This window comes from Chiloscyllium plagiosum, unplaced genomic scaffold (genome assembly GCF_037043375.1).
Source record: "Chiloscyllium plagiosum isolate Xiang-an unplaced genomic scaffold, Cpla_swu_hap1 HiC_scaffold_46, whole genome shotgun sequence".
Taxonomy (NCBI): domain Eukaryota; kingdom Metazoa; phylum Chordata; class Chondrichthyes; order Orectolobiformes; family Hemiscylliidae; genus Chiloscyllium; species Chiloscyllium plagiosum.
The window spans coordinates 47319894-47335710 of NW_028270184.1; positions in this window are offsets into that span (position 1 = coordinate 47319894).

Below are 15817 nucleotides of genomic sequence, written 5' to 3' on the forward strand. Positions count from 1 at the left end.
ACTAGTCCGCCTACACATTGATGCTGGAGACCTTCATGTGAACATCTAAAAAAGAATTTCTACATCTAAAATACTTGAACTAAGGAGGTTTCAATCAATACTACGGTAGTTAAGGACACCCCTGACATCAACTGTATTACTGAAGGACCTTTGTTGTTATTGGGGGGGGGGGGGGGTGGATGTGGGGGGAGTGGAGTGGTGGTCTATACAAATCTCCCGATAAAGTGACTGCTCCTTTTCTGTTTCTGAAATCCACCCATACTGACTCAGGAGACAAACCCTCCTCGGAGCTCTCCCTTTCTGCAGCTGTGGTACTAGCCCTGATTAGCAATGCCAATTCCCCATCTCTTTTACCTGCCTCCCTATTCCTTTTGTAACATATAAACGTTGCAACATCCAACAACCACTCCTGCCCCTGTGATATCCAAGTTCCCATAATAGCGTCACATCGTAGATCCATGCTCTGAGTTTTCACCCTTATTCCCGACACTTGTTGCATTTCAATCCACCACACTGTCAGCAACTTTGCCCTGTAAGTATCCTTCCTCACAGACACTCTGCACGCTGTATCTGCCCGTTCAGCAGGTACCACCTCCTCTGCTCTTTTGCTCCGGTTTCCAAGCCCCTGCCAAACAAGTATAAACCCTCCCAAAGATCTCTAGAAAACTTCACGCTAGGATAGTGATACCCCTCATGTTGAGATGCAACCCATCCACCTTATACAAATCCACCGTCCCCAGAAGTATTCCAATGATCGAAATATCTGAAGCGCTCCCCCTCGACCAGCCCTGCAGCCACGTGATCAGCTGCACTCGTTCTCTATTCCTTGCCTCACTGGCACGAGGCAGCAGTAGGAATTTTGAGGTCACTACTCTGCTTGTCCTGCCTTTTAGCTTCCAACCTAACTCCTAATGTTCTCTTTTCACTTCCTCATACCTTTACATTCCGCCTGTTCTCCCTCCCGTTAATCATCCTGTTGACTTGATCCAAAACATCCCATCCCTGGCACCTGAGAGGCAACATACCATCCGTAGTCTCGTTCTCGACCACAGAATCTACTGTATGTCCCGCTAAATATTGAATCTCCGGTCACGCTCCAATTTTCCCCCACTTTTTTTTCTGATGCACAGAGAACTGGCCGTTGCGGTTTTCCCCATGTAGGTGCGCTCACCCACAGCGTGTATATTCGTTCACTTTCCCTGCAATCCCCAAGACCATTTCGACTCCCGTTCAGCCTTCGTTTTGCCGATTCACCAAGTAAGTATTTTATATTCTAATTTACATTCCCGGCTATCCCCCACCCTGTCTCCGGTTTGCTATCTCCCCACTCCCGTCTCTGTAACGGAGGCTGCTGATTCACGACGTCACTATTTTGGGATTTTGGGATACACAGTCTGGAGAATGTTTCAGCAATAGGGAGAATTGTCGGTGCTGGCAGGGAATGCAAAGATAGCGAACCGTGCTGGTGCTGGAGCGGAGCACATTGTTAAGAGTGATACAGATGCTTCAAGAGATTCATGTGATAGGAACGGAAATATGCTGGAGCTCATGATAGCGGTAATGACGAGTGTCGGTGAAATAAGAATGGATGTAGTGACTGGAGAATGTGATAGATATATGGAGTGGCGTCGGATCGCGTAGATACTAAAGAGATAAGATTAAATGTATTTACTGAGATAGGGAGGGATGTCGTAGGTTGAGAAGTTTATAGTGACAGAGAGGGGCGTATTTGCTGAAGTTGCTTCCAAAGTTATGGAGGGATTTAACAGCTGGTAGAGTCTTCAATAAAATAGATGCGTGAATATGCTGGAGGAGGCGTGAATATGCTGGAGTAGGTGCTAGAGGAGGTTACCTTGATAAGGAGGAGGAATGTGACGGACACCTGGAAGTACTCAAGGATGCCCTCACAAGAACGGGGTACGATGCTCAACTCATCGACTGCCAGTTCCGACGTGCAACAGTTAGGAACCGTAATGAATTCCTCAGGAGACAGACACGTGCTTCAACTGAAAGGGTAACCTTCGTTGTTCAGTACTTCCCAGGGGCTGAAAAATACGCCATGTTCTTCGTGACCTCCAACACATTATCAATGAGGATGAGCAACTCACCAAGACCTTCCCCACACCTCCACTACTTGCCTTTAAACAAACGCCAAACCTCAAACATCTCATTGTTCGTAGCGAACTGCCCGGCTCTCAGGACAGTTCCATACAACCCTGTCACGGTGGACTCTGCAAGACGTGTCAGATTTTGGACATAGATACCACTATTACGCATGGCAACACCTTCCAACCCGAAAATGTCAGATACTGATGTGACTCAGCCAACGTTGTCTATCTTATACGTTGCAGGCAAGGATGCCTGGAGGCATGGTACATTGGGGAAACCGAGCAAAGGCTACGACAATGGATGAATCGGTACCGCACAACAATCAACAGACAGGAGGGTTCCCTCCCAATTGGAGAACACTTCAGTGGTCCAGGACATTCAGCCTCGGGCGTTTCGGTGACCATCCTCCAAGGTGGACTTCGGAACAGGCAGCACAGGAATGTGGCCGAGCAGAGGCTGATAGCTAAGTTCGGTACCCATAGGGAGGGCCTCAACCGGGATCTTGGGTTCATGTCACATAACAGGTGATCACCATTGCACTACACACACACACACACAGATATTCCTACACACACACACTCTCACATACACACGGACACAGGTACACACAGACGCGCACACAGACACCCACACACACCCTTATAGACACACACACTCCCATCCTCACACATGTACCCCCTCACAGACTTAAGACACTCTGCACTCACTACATGCACACACACACACATGCACACACACACACACACTTTCTCACACTCACAACCCCCACCCCAGGCACACACACACACACAGACAGACAAAGACCCACATGCACACATATATTTTGTGGGGTGAATTTGTACTTGCAGAGTTACATTGCACTTTGCTCAAAAACTGCATACATTCATGTAGAACTCTGAGCTCAAAAACTGCACGAATATATGTAAAACTCTGTTATCTCACTTTTTAGATTAGAATCAATCTATACATCAGGTCATAGACAGACAACACAGGGGGCTAACATCTTCAACATATTGTCTAGCTATCCCCATTGTTAACAGCTAACCCGAGAATGCAAGTTTAAAAAAGGGGTTTTGTGATTTACACATGAAAGAAGTGAAACTATCACTGTATTCTAACAGATGAAAGGCTTAACAGACAATCAATTTTTCAATGTATAATTTCAGTTACATCAAAGTGCAAATTTTTGCTATAAATTCTGTGTTACGATCGAGCCCTCCACAATCACTTGATGAAGGAGCGTCGCTCCGAAGCGAGTGTGCTTCCAATTAAACCTGTTGGACAATAACCTGGTGTTGTGTGATTTTTAACTTTGATAAGGAGGAGATGGCTAAAGATCTGGTGGAAGTTACGGAGATAAGGAAGGCAGTTGGGGTTGGAGGGGTTTCAAGAGATAGGAATAGATGTAGTTGCTGGTGATGATGGATATTGGGGGAGGGTACAGTCTGGAGTTTACAGAAATATTGCAGCATGTGTATGTTGGTGGTAGTTATAATGAAAGGAATGTCTGTGATAGATGGTGGAGGTTACGGAGTTAAGGAGGTGTCTAGAGGCTAAAGATGTGACATAAATAGGGAAATATGTATGGTATGGAGGATGCTAAAAATCTTCGACGAAGGTTGTAAGAGATGGAAGATATTGCAGGAAAAGGGAGGAGTGAAGATACTGGAGGAGATTACAAAGATGAGAAAGGAAGTTATGTCTGCATTTGCCAAATGAGATAAGAAAGCGTGTAGGTGATGGAGGAGGAGACAGATATAGAGGAGCTTATTCTCTGGAGGAGGTGACAGAGATTGGGAGGACGACTGTTTCGTCTGAACAAGACCATAGCATTAAAGAGGGCTGGAATAGCTGGAGGGGTTTACAGAGATTGGGAGCGATGTAATAGATGTAGAAGGTTACAGAGACAGGAATGTGTGCAGTACTGGAGCAGGTCACAGAGATAATGAGGGGTGCAGTGCAGGGAGTTCACAAAGGTAGAGGCGTGTAGGAGCTGGACGAGGAAAGGAAAATAGCGAGGGGAGTAGTAGTTAGAGGGGGTTACAGAGAAAACTAGAGTTTGTCGGGGCTGGAGGCGAAAGACATAGGGATGTGTGTAGAGTCTGGACGAGGTTACAGAGAAAGGATGGGGTGTTTTGTTGGAGGATGTTGCAGAGATAGGGTGGGCAGTATTAGCTGTAGAAAAGCACAGATATCGGGATAACCATACAGCTGGCTGTGATTACTGTGATGGGAAATTATGCAAGTGTTGGTGATGGTCTTGCAGATAATAATGGGTGCTGGAGGTTGTCAGAGTTAAACGGCTGCACGTTGAGGCCATAGGAGGTCATAGAGGTCAGCAGGAAATTAGAGGATGGATGCGTTTACACAGGTTGGGAGAGTGAAGCAGCTGGAAAAGTTTACATAGATAAGTAAGAGTGCAGTGGCCAGAAGAGGTTACCGAGATTTGGAGGGCTGCAGTGGCTGGATGTGGTTACTGCGATAGGGAAACATGTATGGGTTGACGGAGGTTATAGCATAAGAATCTGTAAAAGTGTTGGAGGTTGCAAGACAGTGAGAGGGGGCTATGTCGAAGCTGAAGAAATTTACAGAGATCAGGATGAGTGTAGGAATTCGATGAGGGTTACAAAGGTCAGGAGGTTTGGAGTGGCTGGAGAGGATTATCAAGATTGAAACTGCTGGAGACGTTTACAAGGATTGGCACCGATGTCGATGCTGGTGGAGTTTACCACCATAGTGAGGAGTAACGATGCTGGAGGAAGACAGCGACGGGAGGGATGCACACACTAGAGGAGTTACAGATATAGAGCGTGATGCAGTGGCAGGAAGATGTTAGAGAGACAGGGAAGGCTATCGGGAGATGTACGAGGAGGGTTATGAATAAAGGGAGGGATGCTAAACTGGACAAATTTTCAGTGACAGTAAGAATTATCAGGGTTAGTAGAAGATGTATCGATAGGTTAAAATATCGGTGCTGGTGGATGTCACAGAAATTAGGAAGTATGTCGGCGTTGGAGGAGGGAGCATCTCCAGTAGGCCCTGGAGAAGTGTAGACAGATGGAAGAATAAGTGTCAGTGTTGGGGGATGGTAGAGATATGGGGAGAGGTGTACGCGATGGAGGAAGTTACGAAGACAAGGAGGGTTAGAATAGCTTCTGGAAGTTACAAAGATAACGTGTAGACAGATGGAGGACGTTATTGTCAGTGTTGGAGGGTTGTAGAGAGATAGGGAGAAGTGTACGTGATGGAGGAATCTATGGAGACGAAGAGGGTTGGAGTGACTGGTGGAAGTTACAGAGATAGGGAGAGGTATCGGGGTTGGAGGAAGTTACAGAGATAAGGAGGGTTGGACTAGCCGGTGTAGTTTACAGAGGTGGCGAGATGTCGTGGAATAGAACTTGGTCATACAGATAGGGCGGCTGACATAGGTGATGCGGAGTACAGAGAAACGGAAGTGTGCAGGAGTTCCAGCAGGTTACAGAAATCCGTCACGGCATACAAGCATGAGAAGGTTAGAAAGGCAGATCAGAATGGAGTCTGTAAGAGGATAATTGATAAGAAGGTTTTATTAGCTGATGTCTTTACAGAGAATATAGAGGCGTGCAGAAGGTAATAGAGGTAAGGAGAGGTGTAGGTGTTGGTGGAGCAAACAAAGATAGGAAGGGAGCTGCTGGAAAATGTTACAGGGATAGCAAGGGGTATAGAGGCTGGAGAATGTCAGAGGAAAAGGGAGTGATATAGGTACTGGAGAATGTTACAGGGATAGGGAGTGGGTGTATGTGCTGGAAAATGTGATACAAAGTGGTGTAGAAGCTGGAGAAGTTTACAAGATGAGGGAAGGAACGGGGAAGGAGGTGATGACAAAAGTGTAAATGATGGATGAAATTACAGAAATTGGGAGGAGTGAAATCTGGATGTGGCAAATGTTGTTTTATGGGCTGGAGGGTGTTACAGAAAAAGGAAAGGAAGTCTGGAAATGTTATTTAGATGGCGAGGCATGCACATTCGCGAACATACTACTGACTTTTCTAGTAATTCACAGGATATTGGGAGTGGTGTATCAAATGGAGGTTAGAGAGATAGCGAATACTATCAGGGCTGTAGCTGATTAGAGACATTAGGAGGGGTGTGGGGGTTGGAGGTGGTTCGAGAGTTATTGAGAGCTGGGACTGGCAGTGGTTTGGGAGCTAGGGAGGGGTGAAGGGGTTGGAGCAGTGGACAGACACAGGGAGGACTGTCGGCACTGGAGGTTATGAGAGGGATAGGGAAGGGTGTAGGGATGAAGGTGGATCGAGAGATATGGAGGGGTGTAGAATCCAGAGGTGGTTAGATGGATAGGGAGGTGGAATAGGCTGGAGATGGTTAGAGAGACCGGAATGGATTAGGGACTAGATGAAGATAGAGAGATAGAGAGGACTGAAGGAGATTGGAGAGATAGGAAATAAGAAGGGGTGCGAAGTGTTTTGAGAGATACTGGGGTGTGTGGGCTAGAGGTCGCTAGAGAGATCTGGAGCCGTGTGGGGGCTGGAGATGTAGAGTATTAGGGACGGGTGTGGGGGATGATTGTTGGTTAGAAAGACATGAAGGGATGTGGGAGGTGGAGGTGATTAGAGAGATACGAAGGGATGAAAAGTCTAGAGGAGGTTAGGGAAATCTGCAGTGGTGTATAGGCTGGAAGGGCTCGAGACTTAGGGAGGGATTTGGAGGTTGGAGGTGGTTAGAGAAATATGAAGGGGAAGGTCCTGCACAAGGTGAGCGAGGTGGCAGGGGTTGAGGAGCTGACGGATGTCAGAGAGATAGGGAAGCGTGAATGGCATGGAGGATGTGATAGAGGTAGAGAGGGGGACTGGGATGGAGAAGCATAGAGAGTTGAGAGTGGTGAATGAGCTGGATGAGGTTAGAGAGATAGGGAGGGGTGAAGGAGTTGGAAGAGATTGGTGAGATAGGGACGATGTAAGATTTGGAGGTTGTTTACTAAATCAGGATTATTAAAGATTCTGCGCGAGTCCACAGAGATAGAGCAGTGAAGGAGATGGCCAAGGTTAGAGAGACAGTGAAGGGTGTAGTACTGGGCAGGCGGTTAGCGAGACAAGGAGTGGTGTAAAGGCTGGTGGAATTTAGGTCATAGTCGCTGAATATAATAGTGGCGATACGCTGGGTTACTGAGGTAGAGATTGATGTAGCGGTTGAAGGAGATGACAGAGAAAGAGGTACAGAGGGACAGGTTGAAATGGCTTGCGCAATGACTTTGTCGAGGACAATTAGCAGAAATCTGTGGAATAGACAGGACACTCGGAGGAACTTAAGGAGTGAGACATTGTAGGGTCGAGTCATAACAGCCATAAAGTCAGAGTCATGCAGCGCAGGAGAGGCCCTTCGATTGAATAATAACAATAACAAAAACAAAAAGCCCTGTAGTCCCTGCAAAGTCCTCCTTCCTAACATCTGGACACTATTACCAGAATTGGGAGAGCTGTCCAGCAGATTTCTCAATCAGCATTGTAAAATAACGAAGACGCATGGTGTCAGATCAAACACTGACACGGAAACCTCCTGCTGTCTTCCCTCCCTCAGCCTCATGGTGTTAGATATAAACATTGACAAGGAAACCTCCTGCTGCCTCCCCTCCCTCTACCTCATTGTGTCAGATAAACACTGATACGGAAACCAACGGCTTACTCCCCTTCCTCAGCCTCATGTTGTCGGATCAAACATTAACACGGAAACCATCTGCTGGCTTCACTCCCTCAGCTGATACATTAGTGGTCCCCAACATTGAACAACACTCGGTGAAAGCGCTGAGAGAGTGACAAAGTTGGAGAATGTATAATGGGTGGGGTATTTCAAAACCACCACCAAGAAGGATTCGGCAGCTGCATTGCTGATCAAGATGGTCACGTCCAAAAGGGCATTGCTGCTAGAATGGATCTGCACCGGGTGTCGAAGGGAATAACTAAGAGGGAGAAACATACTTGACCTTATTCTCACCAATCTACCGACTGCAGTCACATTCATCGATGATCATATTGGTAACAATCACTAGCACATGCAGGATTTCTGGAGACAAAGTCCTTGCCAGTAGTGTATGTATGTGAGTGCGTGTGTGTGTGTGAGAGAGAGAGACTATCACCAAGCTAAACCGGACAGATTTCAAATAGATCTACGAACTCAAAGCTGGGCTGTGTGAGGTGATTCGGATCATTACCAACAGCAGCAGAATTTTATTCGAGCACAATTATCACTGTCATTGCCTGGCATAAACTTCAATTTACCCTGACCATCCATGCAGGGAATAAACACTTTTTCTCAACGCAGAACACAGGAGGGCCTGCAACAAGCAGAACCAGGTCCATCTCAAAATGAGGTGACGTTGCCAATCAGTTACGTCATGTACATACACAGTCAAAACATCAATGACTACCCCTTTCGTCCCGTTGCCACCATTAATAAAGTGATGAAAAATGTCATCGACAGTGGTATCAAACATTACTTCCTCAGCACCAAGCTGCTCACTGAAGCTTAGTGTGGGCTCTGCCAGGCCCACTCATCCCCTGAGCTCAATGAAGTCTTGGTTAGAAGATGGATAACAAGAAAATACATGGGTGAAAACTCGAGCTGAGGGAAAAATGCAAGTAACACCATCAAAACTTCGTTGGACCAAGCATAGTATCAGTGATTAATAGCAAAACGGGAGAAAATGGAATGAAGGGAATCTGGTACAAACCTGGTACAAACAATCATAGTCAGGCTTGATGGAGAGCAGCCATCAAAGCTTTGATTAGATTACTTACAGTGTGAAAACAGGCCCTTCGACCCAACAAGTCCACACCACCCCGCCCAAGCGAAACCCACACATACCCCTACATTTACCCCTTACCTAACAATACGGGCAATTTAGCGTGGCCAATTTACCTGACCTGCACATCTTTGGACTGTGGGAGGAAACTGGAGCACCAGGAGGAAACCCACGCTGACACGGGGAGAACGTGAAGCCACACACAATCAGTCGCCTGAGGCGGGTATTGAACCCGGGTCTCTGGCGCTGTGAGGCAACAGCGCTAACCACTGTGCCACTGTCCCGCCTCAGGCGACTGACTGTGTGGAGTTTGCACGTTCTCCCCGTGTCTACGTGGGTTTCCTCCGGGTGCTCCGGTTTCCTCCCACAGTCCAAAGATGTGCAGGTCAGGTAAATTGGCTATGCTAAATTGCCCATAGTGTTAGGTAAGGGGTAAATTCAGGGGTAAAGGTGGGTTGCGCTTCGGCGGGGAGGTGTGGACTTGTTTGGCCGAAGGGCCTGTTTCCACACTGTAAGTCATCTAATCTAAAAAAAATCAGCAAGGCAGCCTTTGTGTACAGCCGGAGGAGATGGGGGCGATACTAACCTAGTGTTTTGCATCATGTTTACAGTGGCGAAGGAAATGGAAGATATAGAATGTGGGGAAATAGATGGTGACAACTTGAAAATGTCCATATTAAAGAGGAGGATGAGCTGGATGTCTTGAAACACATAAAAGTGGATAGATCCCCAGGAACTGATCAGGTGTACCTTGGAACTCTGTGGGAAGCTAGGGAAGTGATTGACGGGCGCCTTGCAGAGAAATTTGTATAATCGATCATTACAGGTGAGGTGCTTGAATTTTGGAGGTTGGCTAACGTGGTGCCACCATTTAAGAAAGGTGGTAAGGGAAAGCTATAGAACTATAGACCAGTGAGCCTGATATCAGTAGTGGGTAAATTGTTGAAGGGAATCCTGCGATTTAGGATTTCCATGTATTTGGAAAGGCAAGGAGTGACGAGGGATAGTCAGCATGGCTTTGTGTGTTGGAAGTCATGTCTCAAGAAATTGATTGCGTTTTTTGAAGAAGTAACAAAAAGGATTGATGAGAGCCGATGATTGGATGTGATCTATATGGACTTCAGTGAGGTGCTTGAATTGGTTCCTCATGGGAGGTTGGTTAGATCTCATGGAATACAGGGAGAACTAACCGTTTGGCTAGAGAACTGGTTCAAAAGTAGAAGACAGAGGGTGGTGGCGGATGGTTGCTTTTCACACTGGAGGCCACAAGGATCGGGGCTGGGTCCACTACTTTTCGTCATTATGTAAATGATTGGCCATGAACGTAGTAGGTGCAGTTAATAAATTTGCAGATGGCACCAAAATTTGAGATATAGTGGACAGTGAAGAAGGTTACCTCAGATTACAACGGGATCTTGATCAGATGGGCAAATGGACTGAGGAATGACAGATGGAGTTTAATTTAGATAAATGTGAGGTGCTGCATTTTGGGAAAGCACATCTGAGCAGGACTTATACACTTAATGGGAAGATTCTAGGGAGTGTTGATGAACAAAGAGACCTTGGAGTTGATAGCGCCTTGAAAGTAGAGTCGTAGGTAAGCGGATAGTGAAGAAGGTGTTTGGTATGCTTTCCTTCATTGGTCAGATCATGAGTAAAGGAGTTTGGAGGTCATGTTGCAGCTGTGCAGGAAACTGGTTGGGCCACTTTTGGAATATTGCGTGCAATTCTGGTATTTTTAATATTGGAAAGATGTTGTGAAACTTGAAAATGTTCAGAAAAGATTTACAAGGATGTTGCCAGGGTTAGACTATTTGAGCTGTCAAGAAAGCTGAAACGACTGGGACTGTTTTCCCGGGAGCGTCAGAGGCTGAGGGGTGACATTCTTGAGGTATATAAAATCAAAAGGAGCATGGATAGAATAAACAGACAAGGTCTTCTCCATGGGATGGTGGAGACCAGAGCTAGAGGGCATAGGTTTAGAGTGAGAGATGAAAGATTTAAAAGGGACTTAATGGACAACCTTTTCACGCGGAGTGTGGTGTATGTATGGAATGTACTGCCAGAGGAAGTGGTGGAGTCTAGTACAATTGCAGCATTCAAAAGGCATCTGCATTAGTATATGAATAAAAAGGGTTTAGTGGGATATGGGCCAAGTGCTGGCAGATGGGACGAGATTAGGATAGGATATCTGTGTGGCATGGATGAGATGGACCGAAGGGTCCGTTTATGTGCTGTACGTCTCTAGGACTCTCTAGCTCTAAATGTTTTCCACTGTTCATTTATAGCCTGCCATTTCAGTCTGTTTCTCCTGTTTACCTTGGTCAGTTCTCTCTCAAAATTATGTAATTGGCTTTGTTACTGATGCTCGGGTGTGCTTTATGGACATTTTCAAATGTCATAATCTCTTTGAATTGCGGTATAATTTCGTGGAGGATCTCAGTGCAATATTTCTCATTCAATCAGCTTCATCACACAATGGTCGATCTGAGATAGTTACATCCCTACCCAGTTGCACAATGTGTTATTCCAAGAAACACTGACTAAAACATTCAAGGAGGATCGACGATAATATCACTCTTGCCAATGTGTCTGTCCCAGATTATACAAGCATTGAAATCTCCCAAAATCATCACACCACCTTTGTGACGAAGTGCAATTAATTCCTGTTTAATGCAGGGTTGAGCAACGAAATACTGCAAGGCAGCTTAAAAACTGTTCTCTTGCTTTTGTTTATGACACATAGCACCCAGAATTTGCATTCAGGCTGATTCAGCTGCATAATCCGAGGCCAAGTGCTTTCTCTGTAATACCATTGTTATCCATTAGTGTCAGGGTTCCCATCTTGTTTTTCCTTTCTGCCTGAGATCTGTAAGGTTGTTTACTGTTGAATATTTATGTTCCATCTTTTGTTCACCATGTAATCACGTCTGTCTGCTGACAAAATCTCATTTTTCTCAGTGTCAGAAGTCATCTTATTGCAGATACTTTGTCCATTCCACAAAAACAACAACATAATTAGATTAGATTAGATGAGATTTGATTTGATTAGATTACTTACAGTGTGGAAACAGGCTCTTCGGCCCAACAAGTCCACACCTCCCCGCCAAAGCGCAACCCACCCGTACGCCTACATTTACCCTTACCTAACACTACGGGCAATTTAGCATAGCCAATTCACCTGACCTGCACATCTTTGGACTGTGGGAGGAAACCGGAGCACCCGGAGTAAACCCACGCAGACACGGGGAGAATGTGAAAACTCCACACAGTCAGTCGCCTGAGGCGGGAATTGAACCCGAGTCTCTGGCGCTGTGAGACAGCAGGAATAATTTACATTTTCCCACAATGTCCTGTCACAATCCTATTCGCTGATGTACAGTTTTAGTTCATCTCTGTCCCTTCCTGCTCCTTTCTGCTTGTCTTCAGCCACATCCCAATGCTGTTCCGATACTTCACATTTTCTCTTTGGATTTTGAAAGCTTATTTCACCTGAACCCTGTCCTTGCATCCTCTGTGTCAGTTTAAAGCCCTGTCCATAAACAGACCAACATAACTGGGCAGGATACTGCTGCCAGCAGGATTGGTTTTGATGCACTCATGGGATGTTGCTGTCTCTGGCTGGCCAGCAACGCATGCTCACCCTTACCAGTCTTAGAGCTAAGTGGCTTGCCAGACCATTTCAGAGGGCATTTGAGATTCAAACCCATTGTTCTGGGTGTGGGTTCATATGTAGGCCTGACCAGCAGCCTATAACAGATTTCCTTACTTAAAGGGTATTAAGTAGTCAGATGGATATCCCTGCTACTGGCATTAAATTCTGGATGAACGGTCAAGTGAGAGTAACGCGAGGCCATTGTCTGGCCCCCTGATAGCTCCCTCATCCCTAATTACTGATCCCAGTGCACCTTTTTCGTGACTGTGGTTCGATCGTGATGCCTTCCTATCACTCAGTATCTCTCCATGTGGTATCCCTCACTGTGAGGGCTTAGTTGATGCTGGTGACTGCAACTTTTGCAGCTACTCCAGTTCCTGAGCCAATAGTGTTCTCCACTCCAGAGAGACATAGCAGCGCAGGCCAAGGATGGAGATTGGGATTTTCCAGATCTCTGTGGGACTCAGTGCCATTCTCCATGTGTAACCCTCACTGCGTCAGTCTAATTTCCCATTCTGTCTATTCCTCTGTCTCCTGTAGGTAATCAGGATATTTCTGACTCAGCAGAATTCCAAATTCCTGTTTCATTCAATGGTCAGCCAGAGAGATGGAGAGTGAGATCTGGAGCCTTCAGTAAATCCTGCAGAACGGTAAGATCACTCGCAGTGAACAGAGCAGAGTGTATTTAAGGGATCGAACATTGGTCCAGAAGACATGACACAGATACAGTGTTGTAGCACGAACACAGAGCATGATGTTTCCAGGCTCAATCCCAGCTGTAATGAGCCTTCCTGTGTCAAAATAGGAAGTTGACAGTTATCAATCCAGGCCTGTGCTGTCTTAGTGACGATCAGTACAACAGAGGGGAAAGCAGGCCTCCCTTAAGAAGGTGGTATTAAAACCTGGGGTATTTCTGTTCTATATTCTCCCTCTCACACTGTCTCTTGTCGTGTGATAGAGTCATACAGCAAGGAAACATGCCTTTCGGTCCAACTCATTTGCGCCAGTGTCTTCAATGCTTGCAATTCCCAGACATTTTCCTATTTCTGTAACCTCCACCCCTCCCATATTCCGGCTGTATATTTCAAACCTACTCCAATGCTGACGACTCTCCCTGTTGCACTGAAACTGAAAGCAGTCAATCAGCTGGTTGGACAGGGAGTAGACAAGTTGAGGGGAAGTACGGACTGATTGAGGTACAAACATAAAGATAGATAAATCCCCTGAGCCAGATGGGGTATACACGAGGTTACTCCAGGAAGTGATGGAAGAGATTGGTGTGCCTTTGGTGATGATATTTGCGTCCTCACTGTCCACTGAAGTAGTGCCTGATGATTGGAGGGTGGCAAATGTTATTCCCTTGTTCAGGAAAAGGAACAGGGATAACCCTGGGAATTACCGAACAGTCAGTCTGACATCAATGGTGGGCAAAGTACTGGAGACGATTCTGAGAGACAGGATTTTTAATTACTGAGAAAACCATCGTTTGATAAGAGATAGTCAGCATGGCTTTGTGAGGGACAGGTTATCCCTCAGAAACCTTACTGAATTCTTTGAAGATGGAAAAAACACGTTGATGAAGGTCGTCAAGTAGAAGTAGTGAACAAGAACTTTAGCAAGGCATTTGATAAAGTTCCCCATTGTACGCTCATTCAGAAGGTAAGCAGGCATGGGACACAGGGAAATCTGTCTGCTTGTATATGGACTTGACTGGCCCAGGTAAGACACAGGGTGGTAGCAGATGGAAAGTATACAGAATGGAGTTCAGTGACCAGTGGTGTTCCACAGGGATTGGCTCTGGGACATGTGTTCTTTGTGATTTTTATAAATGACTTTGATGAGGATTTGGAATGGTGGGTTAGTAGGTTTGCCGATGACACAAATGTTGATGCAGTTGTGTATCGTGTGGAGGGCTGTTATAGTTTGCAATGGGACATTGACAGGATGCAGAGCTGGGCTGATCGGTGGCAAATAGAGATCAACCTTAAAAAGTGTGAAGCGATTTATTTTGGAAGGTTGCATTTGTATGCAGATTACAGGGTGAAAGGCAGAATTTTTGGAAATGTGGAGCAACAGAGGGATCTTCGGGTCCATGTCCATAGGTCCCTCAAAGTTGCCAACCAGATTAATAGGATTGTTAAGAAGCCGTATGGTGTGTTGGCTTTCATTATGGGGGATTCAGTTTAAGAGCAGCGAGGTTAATGCTTAACTCTATAAAGCTGTGGTTCAACTACGCTTGGAATATTGTGTTCAGTTCTGCTTGATCTCATTATAAGAAACATGTGGACGCCTCAGAGAGTGTGTGGAGGAGATTTACCAGGATGCTGCCAGGACTGGAGAACATGTCTTAGGAAGAACGTTTGTGGGACCCAGGGCTTTTCTCCCTGGAGCGAAGAAGAATGACAGGTGACTTGATAGAGTTGTACAAGATGTGGAGAGACATAGAGTGGATAGCCAGAGTCTTTTCCGAGGGCAGAAATGGCTATCAACAAGGGGCATAATTTTAAAGTGATTGGAGGAAGGTATCAGGGGGATGTCAGAGATAAGTTCTTTACACAGAGAGAGGTGGGGACGGAATGCATAGCCAGTAGTGGTAGTCGAGTCAGATACATTAGAGATGTTTAAGAAGACTCTTGGATAGGCACATGGAAGTTAGTGCATTGAAGGTTATGTAGATTCGTCTGATCTTAGAGTAGTATAAAAGGCTGGCAAAACATTAAGGGCTGAAGGGCTCTTACTGTTCTGTACTGTTCTATGTACCAGGGTGACTGTGATGGAGTGAGTGTGAGGCGGTCAGGGTGAGGGTGATGGAGTAAGTCTGAGGGGGCCAGGGTGACTGTGATGGAGTGAGTGTGAGGGGTCATGGTGACGGTGATGGAGTGAGTCTGAGGGGGTCAGGGTAACGGTGAGGGAGTGAGTGTGAGGGGGTCAGTGTGACGGTGATGGAGTAATTTTGAGAGGGTCAGTATGACGGAGATGGAATGATTGTGAAAGGGTCAGGGTGACTGTGATGAAGTGAGTGTGACTGAATCAGCGTGACGGTGCTGGAGTGTGTGTGAGGGGGTCATTGTGACGGAGATGCAGTGGGTGTGAGGGGGTCAGGGTGATGGTGATGGAATGCGTGTGAGGGGGTCAGGGTGACGGTGATGGAGTGAGTATGAGGTGGTCAGGGTGAGAGTGATGAAGAGAATGTGAGGGGTCAGCGTGGCGGTGATGGAGTGATATGGGGCGGTCAGTTTGAGGATGATGGACTGAGT